This window comes from Diabrotica undecimpunctata, chromosome 9 (genome assembly GCF_040954645.1).
Source record: "Diabrotica undecimpunctata isolate CICGRU chromosome 9, icDiaUnde3, whole genome shotgun sequence".
Taxonomy (NCBI): Eukaryota; Metazoa; Arthropoda; class Insecta; order Coleoptera; family Chrysomelidae; genus Diabrotica; species Diabrotica undecimpunctata.
The window spans coordinates 129,226,448-129,244,165 of record NC_092811.1 but is presented as its reverse complement, the minus strand read 5'-3'; the positions used below and the strand labels follow the sequence as shown (position 1 = coordinate 129,244,165).

At 36.0% G+C, this 17,718-nt stretch overlaps 1 protein-coding gene across 2 annotated transcripts in view; it reads right to left on the bottom strand.

Moving 5' to 3' along the window:
• The window catches only part of mib1 (E3 ubiquitin-protein ligase mind bomb 1), a 269,515-nt gene that overhangs the window by 33,665 nt on the left and 218,132 nt on the right, over positions 1-17,718 (bottom strand). The window lies entirely within an intron of this gene.

The window sequence follows — 17,718 nt, the reverse complement described above, 5'->3', positions numbered from 1 at the left end:
GAGTTTTGTCCTTGCAGCTCCAATGCCAGAGATAGTAGCAAGTTTTTCAAAGTTAAGTGGCAAAGTTTGTGAATTAAGGAAAGTAGAACCCTTTTTTCCTCCAGCAAGATTAGGATCCTTCGCGTCCTTATTTTAAAATTGCTAGAAGCCCTTTCTTGTTATCCATTTTTGCCCAGTTGTCCAGGAGATATATGTAAGTATCCCTTAGTTTCATTTTTTTTGTAGCTGCCCCAATCCAACCCCTTTGTCATTTACTTACCCACGACCCCAGCTCTCCAGTTAACCCCTGAGTGCCGTACGCACCAGTATCGATTATCTTGTTTGCCCTATTTCTATCCCAGTAGTTTCTGTCCCCAATTTTCTACCCCTATGTTCTTACCCTGAGGTAGGCAAAATATATCGTTACAATGTTAGTTTGTTTAGATCAGTTGTTTGTTTAGATGTTTAGATTTATGATATTATATTGTTAATTTCAATACATTTTTTGTAAAAAAAAAGAAAAGTTTTTAATTTGGGATGTTCTAAAACAACCATAAAGCAGAAAAGGACAAACAAAATTTTTTTCATTACATTCATTCAAATTCATTCATTCAAAGAATTTTAAAATTATGCGTTAATTTTGGAGCGCAGTGTATATATTTATATATAGACAGCTGCTGCGAATTCCGTATATACAAAAGGTTACCAATGGTAAGGTAGTTCGGCGCATGAGTAAACAAAAAGAATTACTCAGCATAATCAAAGAGAGAAAAATACAATAATTGGGTCATGTGTTGAGAGGAGAAAGGTATGAATTACTCCAAATCATAGTGGAAGGTAAAGTGCAAGGCAAAAGATCAGTTGGAGGACGCCAACACTCGTGGCTGAAAGACGTTAGAAGATGGTTTGACCGCTCATCCACAGACATCTTTCGTGCAGCAGTTTCCAAAGCTACAATTGATATTTGGATCTCCAACGTTCGAAAAGGGAAGGCGCAATAAGAAGAAGGTCTACAATGTCTTCGGATGAGGTTTTGTTAAGAGGTATAGTAAGACATGGTGGTTAGTATAATTCTATTATTATGTAACAATCATTTATGGAACAAAGACAGCTTGTATGTGTATGTACGTGTTTGTGTTTGTGTGTGTATAGAACATAAAAGAAAAAATAAAGACATATAATATGATGCATATCTATTCGCATTGCATTGCACTGTTAATTTCCATCGAAAATTCTATCGTTCCGCGCTATTTAATAATGTTTTCCATTTTCCCCGAAACGAGACTCTTTGTCATAATGCTAGTGGAAATAGGAAGGCATGTACGGCGATATGAACGTAATAAAAAGATAGTATCAGCGATTTATTTAACACAATAACGATTCATTTCAACTTCGGTAATAAAGTGCAGAGGGATTCTTAATTACCTCGGCTACAACTATGCTCTACGACGTCGTACGTTACTGTAAAGCTCCACATTTCGGCAGAAAAAAGGCAAGATATGTTATCAAAATGGCCTTTATGATGTTTGGCCCTTCGGATGCTTATATTGTTCCCTTAAATACAATTTGTACACAATATTTATTGTTGCCTACATCTCGACCTACTGTTGACGTTATTGTGGCGATGTCTCTGGAAATAAATGTCATACGATCAATCCTTTTTTATAAACGGCCGTGTGCGCGCTATAACCCATATATGGGGAAGACATTTTACTTACGTCAACGGGAAACAAGCGTCAGCTAGACCCACCCTTCTCAGGAGCACTCATGTTTATATTTTGAATATTTTTTATTTTAATTATTAAAGTTTGTTTTTCATAAATTCGTTTTTCAATTAAAAATTGTTGCCGCTAAAAACTGTTTTAGGCCAAGTAGACTCGCCGTGTTGTGAAGTTTACTATTCACTACGGATTGTAACTTAAATATCAAAGGTTTATCCGTACTAGCATAGTCAAGAGGTACCTAAATGTCATGGGATGAGGAGTGAGCGTTAAGTTTTTTGCTAGTGGTAAAACACTCGACAACTGTGTAACCTCAAATGTAGACAAACAATTAAATCGGGTATTTGATAAGGGCACCGTCGCATTAAATGAAAACGCTTTTGAACTTCGCTGACAACGTGGAGACTTATCATCATCATCGGTTGGCGCTACAGCCCTTCGTGAGCCTTGGCCTGCTTCAAAACATTCTTCCATCCTTCCCTATCGAGTGTCTGCCTTCTCCAGCCCCTCACTCCAATCTCCCTCAGATCTTCCTGTACATCGTCCAGATATCTGAGTTTAGGTCGCCCCCTTCTTCTTCTTCCGACCGGCTTGTTTAGCATAGTTATTTTAGTGGGATCACTCTCATCCATCCGCATAACGTGGCCCACCCACCTTAGGCGGTTTATTTTGATGGTTTTCACAATATCTGCATCACCAAAAAGTCTATAGAGTTCAAAGTTATATCGCCTTCTCCACAGACCCTGTTAGTTTACTCCGCCATATATGGTCCTCAATACTTTTCTTTCAAAGACTCGCAGTAACTCTTCATCTCGGGTCGTCATTGGCCATGTTTCCGATCCGTATGTGAGCACTGGGCGTATTATTGTTTTATAAAGTTTGCACTTTGTTGCTATTGACATACTTCTCGCTCTTAATTGAGGGCCCAGGCCAAAATAACAGCGGTTAGCCACGCATATTCTTTTTTTTATCTCGTTGGATATGTTATCTTTGTAGTCTACCAGTGATCCTAAGTAGCAGAATTCTTCTACCATTTCTATCGTTTCGTGTTGCACCTCTAAGTTATTTTGTTGAATTCTTGATATGGCCGGCATATATTTAGTTTTCTGGATGTTAATCAGAAGTCCGATGTTTTCTGCGGCATTTTTGATACGTGTGAAAGCCTCCACTGCTTCATTTTGGGTTCTTCCAATTATGACGATATCATCAGCGTATGCCATTATTTGTATACTACGGGTATATATCGTACCTTTTAAGTTTATTCCCGAATCTCTCATAACTTTTTCTAACGCTAGGTTGAACAGCGTGCATGATAGCGCATCTCCCTGGCGCAGTCCTCTGTTGGTTTTAAATGGTTTTGACACATCCCCTTGTACGCGCACTTTACATTCGACTTTCATCATTGTCATTTTAATTAATTCTACCAATCCTTTTGGTATTCCTAATTCGATCATCGCCGAATATAATTGGGACCTGTCAATAGTATCGTACGCTGCCTTAAAGTCTACGAAGATGTAATAGCAGTCTATGTCGTACTCCGTCGTTTTTTCTAATATTTGTCTGATGGATGATATGTGATAAATGGTAGATTTATTTTTCAAGAAGCCTCTTTGGTAGGATCCTATTATATTGTCAGTATACCGTGCCAGTCGATCGTTAAGTATCAGGGACACATTTTTATATGCTGTATTAAGAAGGGAAATCCCTTGTGTATGGGGCATATAATTCCAGTATTCCAATCTTCTGGTAACGCGCATTCTTGCCATACCTGTATTAGTAGTTTGTGAAGAAGGGTTAGAAATGTTTGACCGCCACATTTAAATATTTCTGCGGGTAGGTTGTCTGCTCCGGGTGACTTGTTTCTGGCTAGAGACTGAATTGCTTTGTTTATTTCTTCCAAAGTTGGTAGTTCAGCATCCTCCTGTTCTATTTCTATATCATATCTACCTTCAGCTCTACTTTCTCCATTAAGTCCCGTACTAAAATGTTCCTGCCATCTTTCTAGTACTTCCACTCTCTCGTTTAAAAGCATTCCGTTAAGGGCCTTGACTTGGTTCGTTTGTGGCTTGAAAACTTTTCTTTTTGTGTTAACCTGTTTATAAAATTTTCTGTATTCGTGTTCTCTATTAAGGTTTTACGTGAAGACTTAACCACATTTAAAATATTAAAATTCAATTTTCTAAATCTCGATGAAATGTTTACGATAAATCAAGATGAACGCCTCAGAGGTCATCAGTTTAAACTTAAAAAAGAGAACTTTTTCACAAGATTAAGACAGAACTTTCTAACCAAATAGAGTTTTTGAGAGCTGAACTATTTTAAACACAGACTTGACCGTTTTATATTATAGTTAAAATATGTTTTCTCTTTTAAACCAAAAATTTTTATAATTTTTTTTTGTAATTTTGTAATTTTGTAATTTACTAGTAGATTTCTAATGTAATTTCTTTATGTTTGGGCATAATAGGAACTTGTCCCTCTGCTCTGGCTTATATATAATAATCATAATCTTTGACTCCTTGAAGTGTCTCTTTTGTTTCAGTTTCAATGTAATATTAATTTGTGTAATTGGAAATCGAGTTTTTAAGCATTTTGACAATAAACTTTGTGATACGAAACAAATACTACCTTTCCCCTCTTCCATTAATTAGGTGAGAAAAAGTGGAGATAAACCAGGGAGACATCCAGTGAGCAGTAACATAATACTGCTATGTATCAGCCGGTCATCGGTGCGTCGATGTGCAACCGGGCGTCGGCGTCTTTCTTTCCTGCGACGCCGCGCCATACGAAACGCAAACTGTGCATAGCATCTACATTAAAATAACGACACGGCCAAGTAATAAAATATCAGCATAAATCAAGCGGTTTTTTAAGTGCAGCGAGGCTACTTTGGCTGGTTATTTTTCCGTTAAATCGGAAAATGTTAGTAAATCTCTTCGCTAACAAACCAAATAATTACACTTTTTAGTGCAACGTACAAGTTGCAATGTATTTTATTAATCGTTACTGTTTTTGATGGAAATTTTCCTCTTCATAATTGAACACAAACTGTATGTAATATTTGTGGTGAATGATATCCCTTAATATGATGAGATTTTTTAATCATTAAACTGGAAAATGCCGCAAAAAATTGGCATACGAATAAATGAAGATAAAACAAAATATATGGCTACAACAAAAATAGAACGACTAGACAGAATAGGACAGCACGTGACAATAGATAAAAAAAACTACTTACTTCTCTATCTTGAAAACTTATTCGAGAAAATTGACCAATAAGTTTCTCAGTTCTTTGATATTATAGTTGGATAGGTGATGGATAGAATAGTATAGTAATCATATATTAACCCAAGCTGTATATATAGAGAGTGGCAAAAGTCTGTAATATTCTCAATAACATACAGACTAATCTGCTCGACAATATGTTGTGAATCTTGGCCTGCTCACAAAGAAGTCGCCACTCCTGTCGATTCCTGGCAACTTCCCTCCATCGTTTGACCCTTAGAATCTGTAGGTCTTCTTCCACATCATCAATCCATCTTCTTCGTGGTCGTCCTCTACTTCTTCTGCCCTCTGGTTTTGAAAATGTTAATCTCTTCGTGTATTCGGGATGTGACATCCTAGCAATGTGCCCAGCCCATCTAAGTCTCTGAACTTTAACGAATTTCACAATATCTGGATCGGTGTATAACTGATATAGTTTAAAGTTGTATCTTCGACGTCATAGCCCATTTTCAGTTACGGCCCCAAAAATTGTTATAATTTTTTTTATCTCAAAAATACCAAGAAGTCTTTCGTCATTTTGAGATAAGGTCCACGTTTCAGCCCCATTTATCAAAGCCGGTCGTATTAATGTCTTGTATATATTCAGCTTTACTGAGCTTTTAAATGATTCTGGAGACCGTGAACTGTTCTGTTTGCTATTGCTATGCGTCTTTTTATTTCGTCGCTTGTCGTGTTTGTTTCGTTTACTAGCGATCCAAGATATGTGAATTATTTGACTTGCTCAAAGGTATAGTTGTTAATTTGAACTATCTGTTGAAACCAACGAGAAACCAACATATATTTGGTTTTTTCCTCGTTTACCACAAGTCCAAATTCACTTGCCACGTCCGCAAGTCTTGTAAAATACTGCACCATGTCTCTCATATTTCGGCCCATTATAACTATATCGTCAGCGAATGCGAGAATTTGCGTCGATCTATTAAAAATAGTTCTAATATTTAATTGTCTGATTGCCTTTTCTAAGGCTATGTTAAAGAGGAGACACGCCAGCACGTCCCACAGTCTTAGACCATTATTAATAACAAAGAACAAATTCTAACGCATAAGCTTACGTTTTGCATTATTAGTTGGGTCAACTTTACTAATTTAGGTCTCCCAGTCTATCATTACATTATGTAATGCAGTTCTTTTCACACTGTCATAGGCTGCTTTGAAGTCGCCGAAGAGATGGTGTGTATCTATCTTATATTTTAGTGACTTTTCTAGAATCTGCCTATGTGCTTGAATTTGATGTGTAGTTGAGTTTCCAGCTGTAAATCCGCATTGATATTGAACAACAATATCCTTTGTAAAATGTTAGTCCTTCAAACAATACATTACCGAAGATTTTATACGCAGATGCTAACAGAGCAATGCCTCTATAGTTCTTACACTCCATTTGATCACCCTTTTTATGCAACGAACATATTATTCCCTGTAGCCACTCTTCTGGTACCAATTCATTCTGCCATATAAGTACTACTAGTTTATGGATTGCTGCAAAAAGTTGATCACCACCTTTTTTATATATTTCCGAACATATTTCATCGATTCCTGGGGCTCTATTGTCTTTGAGTTTTAGGTTGGCATTTATCACTTCTTCTCTTGTTGGGTCTTCACTGTGTAGTTGACGCTGTATAATGTGTTGATTGTCTATGTTGTAGTCTCCTTCAATATCGTTTATATTTAGATGTTTGCTGAAACGTTGTGTTCATCTGTTAAGAACTGATTTTTGATCATGTAGAATTTCACCGTTAGTGTCTTTATAAATTTTTAATCTTGGTTTAAATTCTCGACGGCTATTATTTAAGGATTTGTAGTATTTTCTCGTTTCATTTTTATCGAATAAACTTTGTATCCCATTGAGAGTTTTTCCTTTCTTCTAAGACGTTTATACTCTTATCTTTTTCTTCGTGTAAAACCTGCGTCGATGGTTTTTTTATATGTTGCGTTCTTTCTATTTGTGGCCCTTTCGCACTCATGATCAAACCAATTTCTTTTTTCTGACTTGGTTTTGCCCAATATTTCAACCGATTTCTGTAACACCTCTGTAAATATCTCGTATATTTGCCCATAGTTGGTTAATGTCTTCGTCTTGTTCTAAGTTTTCTGTCCTTATTTGATCTTCTATTTGCTGTCTGTTTACATTGGCAATGTCAGGATTATTATTAATGTCGATTATTTCTCTCCTTTTCCCAGTATCCTTTTTTAAATTGAATATTCTCTAACAAAAAGAGAAATCAAACGATTTCTACTTAGCGAAACCGAATTCAAATCTTAACCACTGTGTTTCCTAAAATTTGCGAAACAAAGAGCTGGATAAATTACTCGGCAAGGGAATCTAAAATTGCATTCCACAAACCGTTCATCCTGGTCAAAATTCGTAGTGAATTCAGTTTCTGGTACTTCAAACGAAGTAAATAACAAAACAGAATGACGGTATTAGATTTTTGTTTTGATACAGTGCAGCAACAACCGCTGATACGTATTTCGACCTTTTTAGGTCTCTTCAGAACGGTATAGTCACTGCTCTGTGACTATACCGTTCTGAAGAGACCTAAGAAGGTCGAAATACGTATCAACGGTTGTTGCTGCACTGTATCAAAACAAAAATCTAATACCGTCATACTGAATATTCTCTCTTTAAATCGTACTTTAACTAAATATTGATCAGTATCTATGTTTGCACCTCTAAAAGACCTAAGATCTAATAATTTAGAGCAGTGTCTTGCATCGATGATTATATGATCTATTTGGTTCATATTCCAAGTCCCCTTATGTATATCTTCATGGGGAAATCGTGTCCCAGCTATTACCATGTTCTTAGACATCGCAAAGTTTATGATTCTGAGACCATTATCATTAGAATCTACGTGTAGGCTCTCTTTTCTGATGGTGGGCGAATTATATATATTCTCTCTTCCGACTTTGGCATTATTATTTGGCTATTATTATTAATAGCAAATCTCTTGCTATTATTTTGATAATACTAATCATCATAATCTTGGACCTTGAATGCGACATCAATGAAAAAACTGGAATCATTCGAGCTGTGGGTGTATAGAAGAATTCTGAAAGTATCGTGGACAGAACACGTCACAAACAAAGAGATTCTGAGAAGGATGAATAAAGAAATAAAAATTTTAAATACAATTAAAAGAAAAAAATTGGAATATCTCGGACATATTACACGTGGAGAGAAATACACCTTGCTCCAACTGATTATGCAGGGAAAGATTCAAGGAAAGAGAAGCATAGGGAAGAAGAATAATCATAATCATTATCTACAGAGATCTAGGAATGAAGACTGTGAACTAAACTGTAATCAAATTTGATTGATTGAACACTTGAACATCGAGACCATCTAGTTTCTCGATAACACAAACCATACAAGAAGACTCAAGACAAGGAAGTCTTTTAAATTGGTGATGTGATCAGTTTTAAAAGCAGAGCATTGTGTTAATCAAACTTTAAGTTAGAACATCATTATAGTCTCTTTTTCGTACATTTTCATTCCGAACTGATCTATTAGCATAAGAGATAGCACGTAACTTAACCTCTTCATCTTATTTCACTACTTATGTTAATGCTGTTGGATACCTGACCGTCGATTCTAATCCTAGCACTGTGTTGTCAATATAATTATTTTTCTCATTCTTAAATCCTTCTTATTCTTATTTCTCCAAAAAAGCCGAAACTCTTCATACCCTTACATTTAAAGTTATTATGTCCGTCCCTGAGTACACAACACACTAAATAGAATATTTGTGGAGTGCTACAGATGTTCTTCGCGATAAGATTTTTTTCACGAAACGTCTAGAGATTACATACACGAAACCGCATTATAATTTTTGGAACATCCCGTTGCCGCAAAAACCACATGTTAAGCTCCGGCTGGTCTCACAATTTTCCGCCTGGAAACGTGTTTGCTCAAATTGGAGTGTTGACGCAAGAATGTTAATAAGTTGGTAAGAAATTGCGTTGTGCCTTGTACTGGGGGCACTTTAAAGTTTTGAAATTCGTGCATCGCTGCTTTATACATATATACATAGTCTTAAAGTTACTTGACATGGTGTGGGCGTGTCAATGAAGATTAGGGATATATGTCCTTATATGGAAACACAGCAGTACAAATATATAAATTTTCACAGTATATATATATATATATATATATATATATATATATATATATATATATATATATATATATATATATATATATATATATATATATATATATATATATATACTCATGGACAAAAATATCGAATATTTTGGAATTTTCTAATTTTTGTTTTTTTAAAATAAATTCTGGTCAATCAAGTCGTTTATTGTAAAATAGAGTTTATTTTAATAATGTTTAATGAACAATTTTAAGTTTTTATGCGGAGAAAATTGTGAAAATAATAAATGTTTAATATTAGGTAAATAAGGTTATTTTACTCTAAACTTAAATGATAATTTAAATTTCTTAAACAAGTCGTTTTAACTGAAAGAAGTGCATGATCATTAACGAGTATTCCCCCCTCTAGCTGTTATTACTGCTTACATCTTTCTCAGCATGCTTGCAAGTAAATTTTGGACATATCCTTGGGAAATTGCATTCCATTCATCCTGTGCAGCAAGCCGAAACTGCGTTATCGTATTTGAAACGGGATTTCTTTGTCGTATACTGCGTTTTAAATGATCCCACATGTGCTTTATTGGATTTAAATCCGGGCTAGACGGTAGCCAATCCAATCTTCGAATTTGGACCTTATCAAGATAATTACTCACTATGGCAGCGGCATGTGGTCGAGCATTAACGTGAATCTTTCATATCCAATGTAACCAACATATGACAAAACATGATCTTGCAGGATGTTTCAAGCGTAAGAATCACCAGTCATCTGTCCAATTACTTCCACAAGTGCCGTACGTACCTCCCAACTAATACCTTCCCAAAGAATTATGCCATCAACTCCAAAACTACGGTCTGGGCGAGACTGCAGCTGGCGAATCATTCGCCAACTCTTCTGTAGACCAGTAGGTCTTCTGTAGTAATTTTGACCATCTGGCTTCCATAATAGGATTCTGGTCTCATCAGTGAAAAGAACGTTTTTACAGTTGACGATATTCCACTAAATATGTGTTCTTGCAAATTCCAAACGACGAGATTTATGATTTTGGAGAAGACGTGGAACTTTGGCGGGAAGTCAGTGCTTTAAGTTTGCTTGTTTTGATCTTCGTCTAACTGTTTGTGAACTCACATTAACTTTTCTAACATTTAATAGCTCATTTCTGAGGTGCATGGATGCCAATGAACGATTTCGTGTAGAATTAACGGACAAAAAACGGTTATCAATTGCGGTTGTGCACCTTGGGCGTCCTTGACCAGTCCTTCGTACAAAATTTCCTGCTTCGCGGTACCTTTTTAGAGTATTCGAAACTATAGATTCAGTTTTGCTGAGACATGCGATATCTTTTTGTGCATATCCTTCCTCGTACAAAATTACAGTATGTGCTACTTGGACTTCATGGGACAAGAAATACTGGATATTATTGACTGTCGATATAAACAAACAACACAGTTTATTAGGGCTGCAGTCAGAAGGTTTGGCCGGGATATTACAGAAACACTCTTTTGACTTTTGGTCTAGCTTTCGGAATTGTTTTATTCCTTCTTCAAGACACTGTAATTAGAAGAATTTGTAAATATTTACAATATATCACAAATTATAATATAAATAATAATATAAACGGGACAATAATAACCTGATTAAAAATAATGAAGATGCACCCAATATACAAGAAGACAAAGTTGACGGCAATTTCAATGATCAGTTAACACAAAGAAGTAAGAAAATATTGAATGAGAGAGAAGAATCACATAAAATGATGAGACTTCAGGATTCAAAGATGATATGTGAGTCAAATAAAAGATTTGTTCGTTTAAAAAAAAGGGACTAATGTTTTGATTCGAGTGCCGGATGTTGATAGAGGTCGATTAACTCAAGAAATGTATTAGCCATTGTTTCTGAAATTAATATCGATGGCTTGTACAAACTCAGTACTGAGAATGGACCACTGAACAGATTATTTTCTCAAGAAATGAACTCCTTCAAACCGATTTGCAATTCATGTTTGAATCAAATGATATAAGTAGTAAGAAAATACCCTTGCGAACTGCAGCAAATATGTCATCTAAAGGTTCTGGTCAAGGTTTTCTCAAATGCAATTGTAAAAGGTTTTGTGGCGACAATAAATGTTCCTGTAAACAAAGGAACAAACAATGTAATGCAAAATGTCATGGATCGCTAACATGCAAAAATAAATGAAGAAATTTGGTTCTAAAAATTTTTATGTTTAAAACTTATTTTTATCTGCATTTTTTAAATAAAATTAGAAGTTTCGCTTTGTGGGTATTTGTATTGCCTATTAACGCGAAAAATCGTCGTGTGTGTTCGACGGTCTTCGTAGTTTCGCATTGTGGGTCTTCACATTATATCCACAACGCGTTCTGTGCACGGCAAAAATACCCGAAACGCGATGTGAGAAATAAACGAAATTCACAACGGGTTGTGGGTATAAATTTCGGTCAATGGCCGAATTCGGTTATTGAATACAACAGATCGTGTTTGAACTTTTGGCAAAACGTACTAATATTAAAGAACTCAATGTAATTAGCTATTTAAAACACTTCACAGTTTATTTCTATAAAGTGTATTTTTCATTGTTTTCACATAGTTTTTTCCGTACATATTTTAATAGAATGTGTAGTATACATTCTTTTAAAGCATAGTAAATTATCTTTCTTACATATAGACAAATTTATCCTAGTGCTCTTATTCTTCCGAATATAGATTTCAGACTTGGCAACGCCGAATCTGTGTTTCGGTTTCCGCAGTCCCTCTTTCGGTTTATAGAGCTCCCGAGGCGCATTTCGACACAATGACACCTTTCACTCATTTCCAACCGGTTGGTTTATGATCGGCACTCAACCAGTCTTACTTTATTCCTTGCTCATCGCCAAATTTATCGCTGGATCCTTTAAGGATATGACAGGATACCGCGTGATTGTTGTTGTTGGTGAATGAGTGGATGGGAAATTTTATGACGTGTGAGAAAATGTATAAAGGAAGTGCAAATGTACCGAGTGTTCGAATTCGTAATAACTTTCTTGATGATAAGTAAAAAATTTGTTTCCTTTTATGATAAAGTCTAGCTCAACTGCTTTCGTCGGCAGCTATAAAATAAATATAAAAGATCGGCAGACGTTTCACTTGACATATTTCCTGTTCGACAATGTTTTACATAAAACATTGCAAATCTAAACACATAATTACTTGTAATGGACTATTTATTAAGGAAAAGTATTTAGTGCTTACTTAAATATTTTATTTTTTATTATTCTTGATTTTTAACCTGGTGTGACCTTATTTAGTTACTTATTGTAATTACTTGTTTTATTGTGTGTCAATTTCTCGTATTAAAATTGACATCTTTACATCGTTAGTGTAAAATGATAAAGCAAAACCTAGGATATAAGGTTTTAATCAACATGAATTGTACACATAATGTTAACAAAAACAATAGAAATTAATATGGCAGTGACAGTGACTTATGTCAAACACTGACAACATAAAGTTGCCTACAATATTTGAAGTCTACAGCCAAAGCAATACCAAGGAGGTTAATATCACATCATTCTCCCACAGTATAATCTTCCAAATACCGTGGTAAATGACGAATTCTTTCAGATCTTCTAGCTCTTCTCTGTACAGAACTCATTGGGGGTTCTTCAAGAAGTAATGAATCCGGTTTCCTGCATGTTTTGCGTGATTGTATGGGATGAGGAATCATTAAGACTCGAATGTAACTCATGTGGGTCTTCTACGAACACTGATTCTTGACCTGGTATATCTAGTATTTCCCCTTCACCTCGTCCACACGGAGCCAGATGGCGATTAGACACTGTGATCTCCCGTCCGTCTTTCAGTTTAACAAAAGGGTATTCAGGATTTGCCTCTATTACCTCCACTTCCTCTACGATAGGCTGGTACTTAATCTTCCGATCAAACCTTTTCATCAAGACATGCCCAGATTCTGCTAGCCATGACAGTATTTGTATTCCCATTTGGAGATCGACGTGTGTGCACGAACATCCTTTCATGCGGCGTACAGTTAGTTGCGGTACACAGCAGTGAACGAATGGAATGCAGCATGACAGGTAGGTATTGTTCCCAAGTCTCAATAGGTGCTTCATGTGATTCACAGGCCAGTTGAATAGCTTTCCAGACAGTAGAATTCAACTTCTCCACTTGACCATTACCTTGACGATTATAAGCAGTAGTTCTACTTGGTGTGATTCCTCTGCAGTTGAGAAACTCTTTGACTTCAGCTGATAGAAATTGAGTCCCTCTTTCCGAATGAATGTATGCAGGCATTCCAAACATCATGAATAAGTTATTTAAATTCTTGATTACTGTTTTGGCACTAATGTCACTGCATGGGAAAGCAAATGGAAATCTGGAATACTCATATATTACTGTAAGAATATAACGATTATTGGTATTCGAAGGCACTGGTCCTTTAAAGCCAATATTAAGGCGTTCGAAAGGAGACGTGGCTTTTATAAGCTTTGGAAAAAGCCCCTCATTCTTAAAGTACATCGGCTTAATTTTAGCAAATACCCCACAGTCACGAGTCATAGTCTTGACTTCATTGAGAGATAAAGGCAAATTCTTTGATTTTATCCAATGAAACATACGTGTTACCCCTGGATGACAAAGTGCAGTGTGAAGTGAGCTGCGAGAAACACATGTGTGAGAAAAATCATTAATTTTAACACCAAATCGTATATTTTGGCCGTATCGATAAAGTTCTAATGGTTCTCACTCGTTTTCTTCACTTTTTTATTTATCTGCACCTTTAACCTTTAGAAACTTTACCCCTTGCGTAGGGGCGGCGAAAAGACGCGTCGTTCCATATATAATACGGTGACCTCCTAGAAGCGAGATGGAAACTAAAGCCAACGAACTACAAAAATTAAATAAAGAAATATCCAAAGCTGTTGGACAAGACACTCGAAGATACAGCCCAGAACAAATCGAACATACCATTGAGAACAATAGAAGTATGAAAGTATTGAGAAACAGACTAAGAACGGGGACAAGGTAAATAATAAACATTAAAGATAGAAATGATCATCTTACAACCAACAGAGGAAACCATTAAAATAGTTGAAAATTTCTACAAATTGCTGTGTACAACCAATACAAAGCAAGTAGCGGAGAAGATCAAGTACCAGAAATATTAACAAGGAAAAAGGGCATTGTCAATCATCAACCAAGGATCAGACCTACTACAGGAAATCACCTCCTCCTCCTCCTAAGTGCCTTCTCTGTTAAGGTTGGCGATCAATATGGCAAATTTCCCTATTCTGGGCTTGATGAATTAATTCATTTCCTTTTGTGTGGGTCCAATCTCTGATGAAGGCACTTGCCTACTTAAGAAAATAAAAAAACTTTTAACATGTGCCTTTTGGACAGTAATATATCCGACAACTGGCAGAATGCTGAGGTAATTCTATTGTACAAAAGAGGAGATACCCATGAATTAGAAAACTACAGACCTATAAGTCTTCTTAGTCACCTATACAAACTCCTTACAAGAATAGTAACGAATTGAGAAAAAACTTGAGTTCTACTAACCAATAGAGCAAACGGGATTTCATACCGGATTTGGAACAAACGATCACCTACAGGGCATTAAAACGGTAATAAAAAAGACTATCGAATAAAGTCGACCACTCGTTTTGGCTTTTGTAGATTTCCATAAAGCCTTGGACACGGTAGAATTTGACAAAATCCTGGAAGCACTACAAGCATGCCGCATTGACTACCGATATACAAGGTTAATTTATAATACATACAAGAACGCAACTATGTCGATGAAACTACATAAAAACACGGATCATATCCCAATTGACAGAGGAGTCTGATAGGGTGATACAGATAAACTAAAAACTTTATCAGATGAACAACAAGGATTTAGATCAGGAAGATCCTGCGTAGACGCCGTATTTGTACTAAGACAAATCACAGAAAAGACCATCGAGTACAATAAACCAGCATATCTATGTTTTATAGACCTGACAAAGGCTTTCGATCGCATCCAAGTCGAAGACGTCTTGCACCTACTGTATAAACGAAACATACCAATCAATATTATACAAACCATCGCAAACATCTACTTCCATAATCGAATACAGGCAAAGATAAATGGAAAACTAACACAGTGTATACCAGTATAAAGTGGAGTCAGACAGGGTGACTCGTTAAGCCCACTTCTCTTTAATATAATAATGGACGAAATAATACAAGTAAAGATCAATGTTACAGAATGGGGAACAAAGAAATTAAAATATATTATGCAGATGACGTCGCATTAATCGCCGAGACAGAAGACGAACTCCAAAGATTAACACACATCTTCAATACAACAGCCAAGAACTACAATATGATAATATCAGCGGAAAAAACCAAATATATGACAACATCTAAATACTCACTACGATGTAAAATCGATATTGATGGGAAAATAATAAAGCAGAAAGAAAGGTTTAGATATCTGGGAATAGATATAACTAGTTATGGAGATGTTGAAGATGAAGTACGACAACAAAGCTTAAAAGCAAGTAAAGCGGCGGGATCTCTTAACCCTTTCCGACACGAATTTTTTAAAACGATATATAAGTTTTAGCGATTATTAGAAATATTTTTTTACAATTTTTAAGCTCCTCAGGAAATTTGTCAAATTTGACATTCTGAAGTTACGTCATGTACACTGCAGTGTACACAATGATTAACAGACACATATCAATATGAAATGATTTTTATTTATAAGACTGTAATTGACAAAAACTATTTATTTGGTATGAAAATCTGTAAAACAGTTTTGATTTCGAGCAATACATAATGATACTTGACATTTTGTGCAACGAATATACGTTCTTGATCCACAGTTGCTTCCTTTACAACGAGCGATTTTGTCACAGAAAGTTGGTAAATGGCCAAAGTTATCATAACGAATATCTTCAATCGGACGCACTTGTTTACCAAAAGGACCTGCTGCGTTACCTACAGGAGGACAACCTTGAGGATGTAGAGGATTATTTGAAACTGGTCTCCCCCGTTTTTTGCTGGGTATTTTTCCTGCCAAAATAAGTGCCTCAGCAACGTGTTGTCGAAAATGTATAAGGTCCATGACATTTTTTTGCGGTATTTTCAGCTCCTCCGATTGCTTTCTATATTCCAACCAGCTGTTGGTGACAGCCATGTCAACAGCATGTGACATTAATCGAACAGTCCATTTCTTTGTTCTGATAAACGATCTGTACAAAGAAATAAGAAAATCGCACTTGTCAACACCTCCCATCCCATTGTTATAAAGAGAAACTACTTTGGGGCGTGTCACTTCAATATACTCTTTTATCTTCTTATCCCATCTTGGATATATATCAGAAGAACTTACTCCAACGAAATTGGAACCCAGAGTAACAACTCCGCTATCAATCCACTTGGTTAGTACAACACCAGATTTTCTGCAGATAACGTTCTCGACGAAACCCCTGGTAAGTTTCTTTTTATTCTCTTGGCACATAGTAAAAGGTGGTTTAGAAAAGCGGTCCAACCGAATTGTACCAGCGGCATATATTGGTTTCTTTGACAACCATTGAAATAACCAATAAGAATTGAAATGATTGTCAAAAGAAAGTTGTGCTCCTGGAGGTATTTGCTCGGATAGGTGCATTATTACAGCCGGAGACTGGCCAAACAACATATACTCTGCCTTCAGTTCTGTATTTGCACCTTGGTAGACGATGAAATCATATATTGTTCCACTTATCCCACATAATAGGAATAATTTTATACCCCATCTCGTCGGCTTATTTTTAATGTATTGTTTAATATTCACAGCACCCTTAAAAGGAACCATTTGTTCATCGATACTATATACCTCCTCCGGTTCCAACTGCCTGCATCTTTTTCTTATGGTATTGAAAAGGGGGCGTACTTTCCACAGTCGGTCTTCCGGCTGTTGATCTTCGTTGGAAGTGAAATGCATCGTATTTCGTAGTTTGAAAAATCTGTTTACTTGCATATTTTCAGATATTAGAGGAACTGCAAATTTTTGTTCCCAGTACATTCGGACTCCCTGATAATTCAAATTACCCATTATTAACAGAATTCCAAAAAATGTCTTGACTTCTGCAATGTTTGTAGCGGGAAAGTTTGGCACAGAGCTAACAACAGCATATAAGTTTGTTTTTTCTACGCAGATATTGAGGAGCTCATCCGTGAAATACTGGTAAAAAATTTCTACTAGACTGGGTAAACTTATCACTTCTTGTTTCTTACTTTTATAAAACTGAATATTTTTTGGCATTTCATAGATCCCCTTTGTCCAACTGATCTGTTCTTTTTCAATTAAATTTTGTGACTTCAGGTATTCGCTTGCAAATTCGTGTGCTGTCTGACATGTGTGTATTTCTTGCATTGGCGTGTCTTGAATATCATGTGATTCGGACACAATTTCAATCAGCGCAGCTTCTTCTGGTTCCTCACATATATCGCCTTCCACCAATTCATTCTCATCTACAAACAACAGTACTCTAATATCACACAATTTTGCTAAAGAAAAAGGAATAAAAAACTAAGAAGAGTCCCACTTACCCTTACACTGCATATCACGATCTTCAAAGTAATTATCC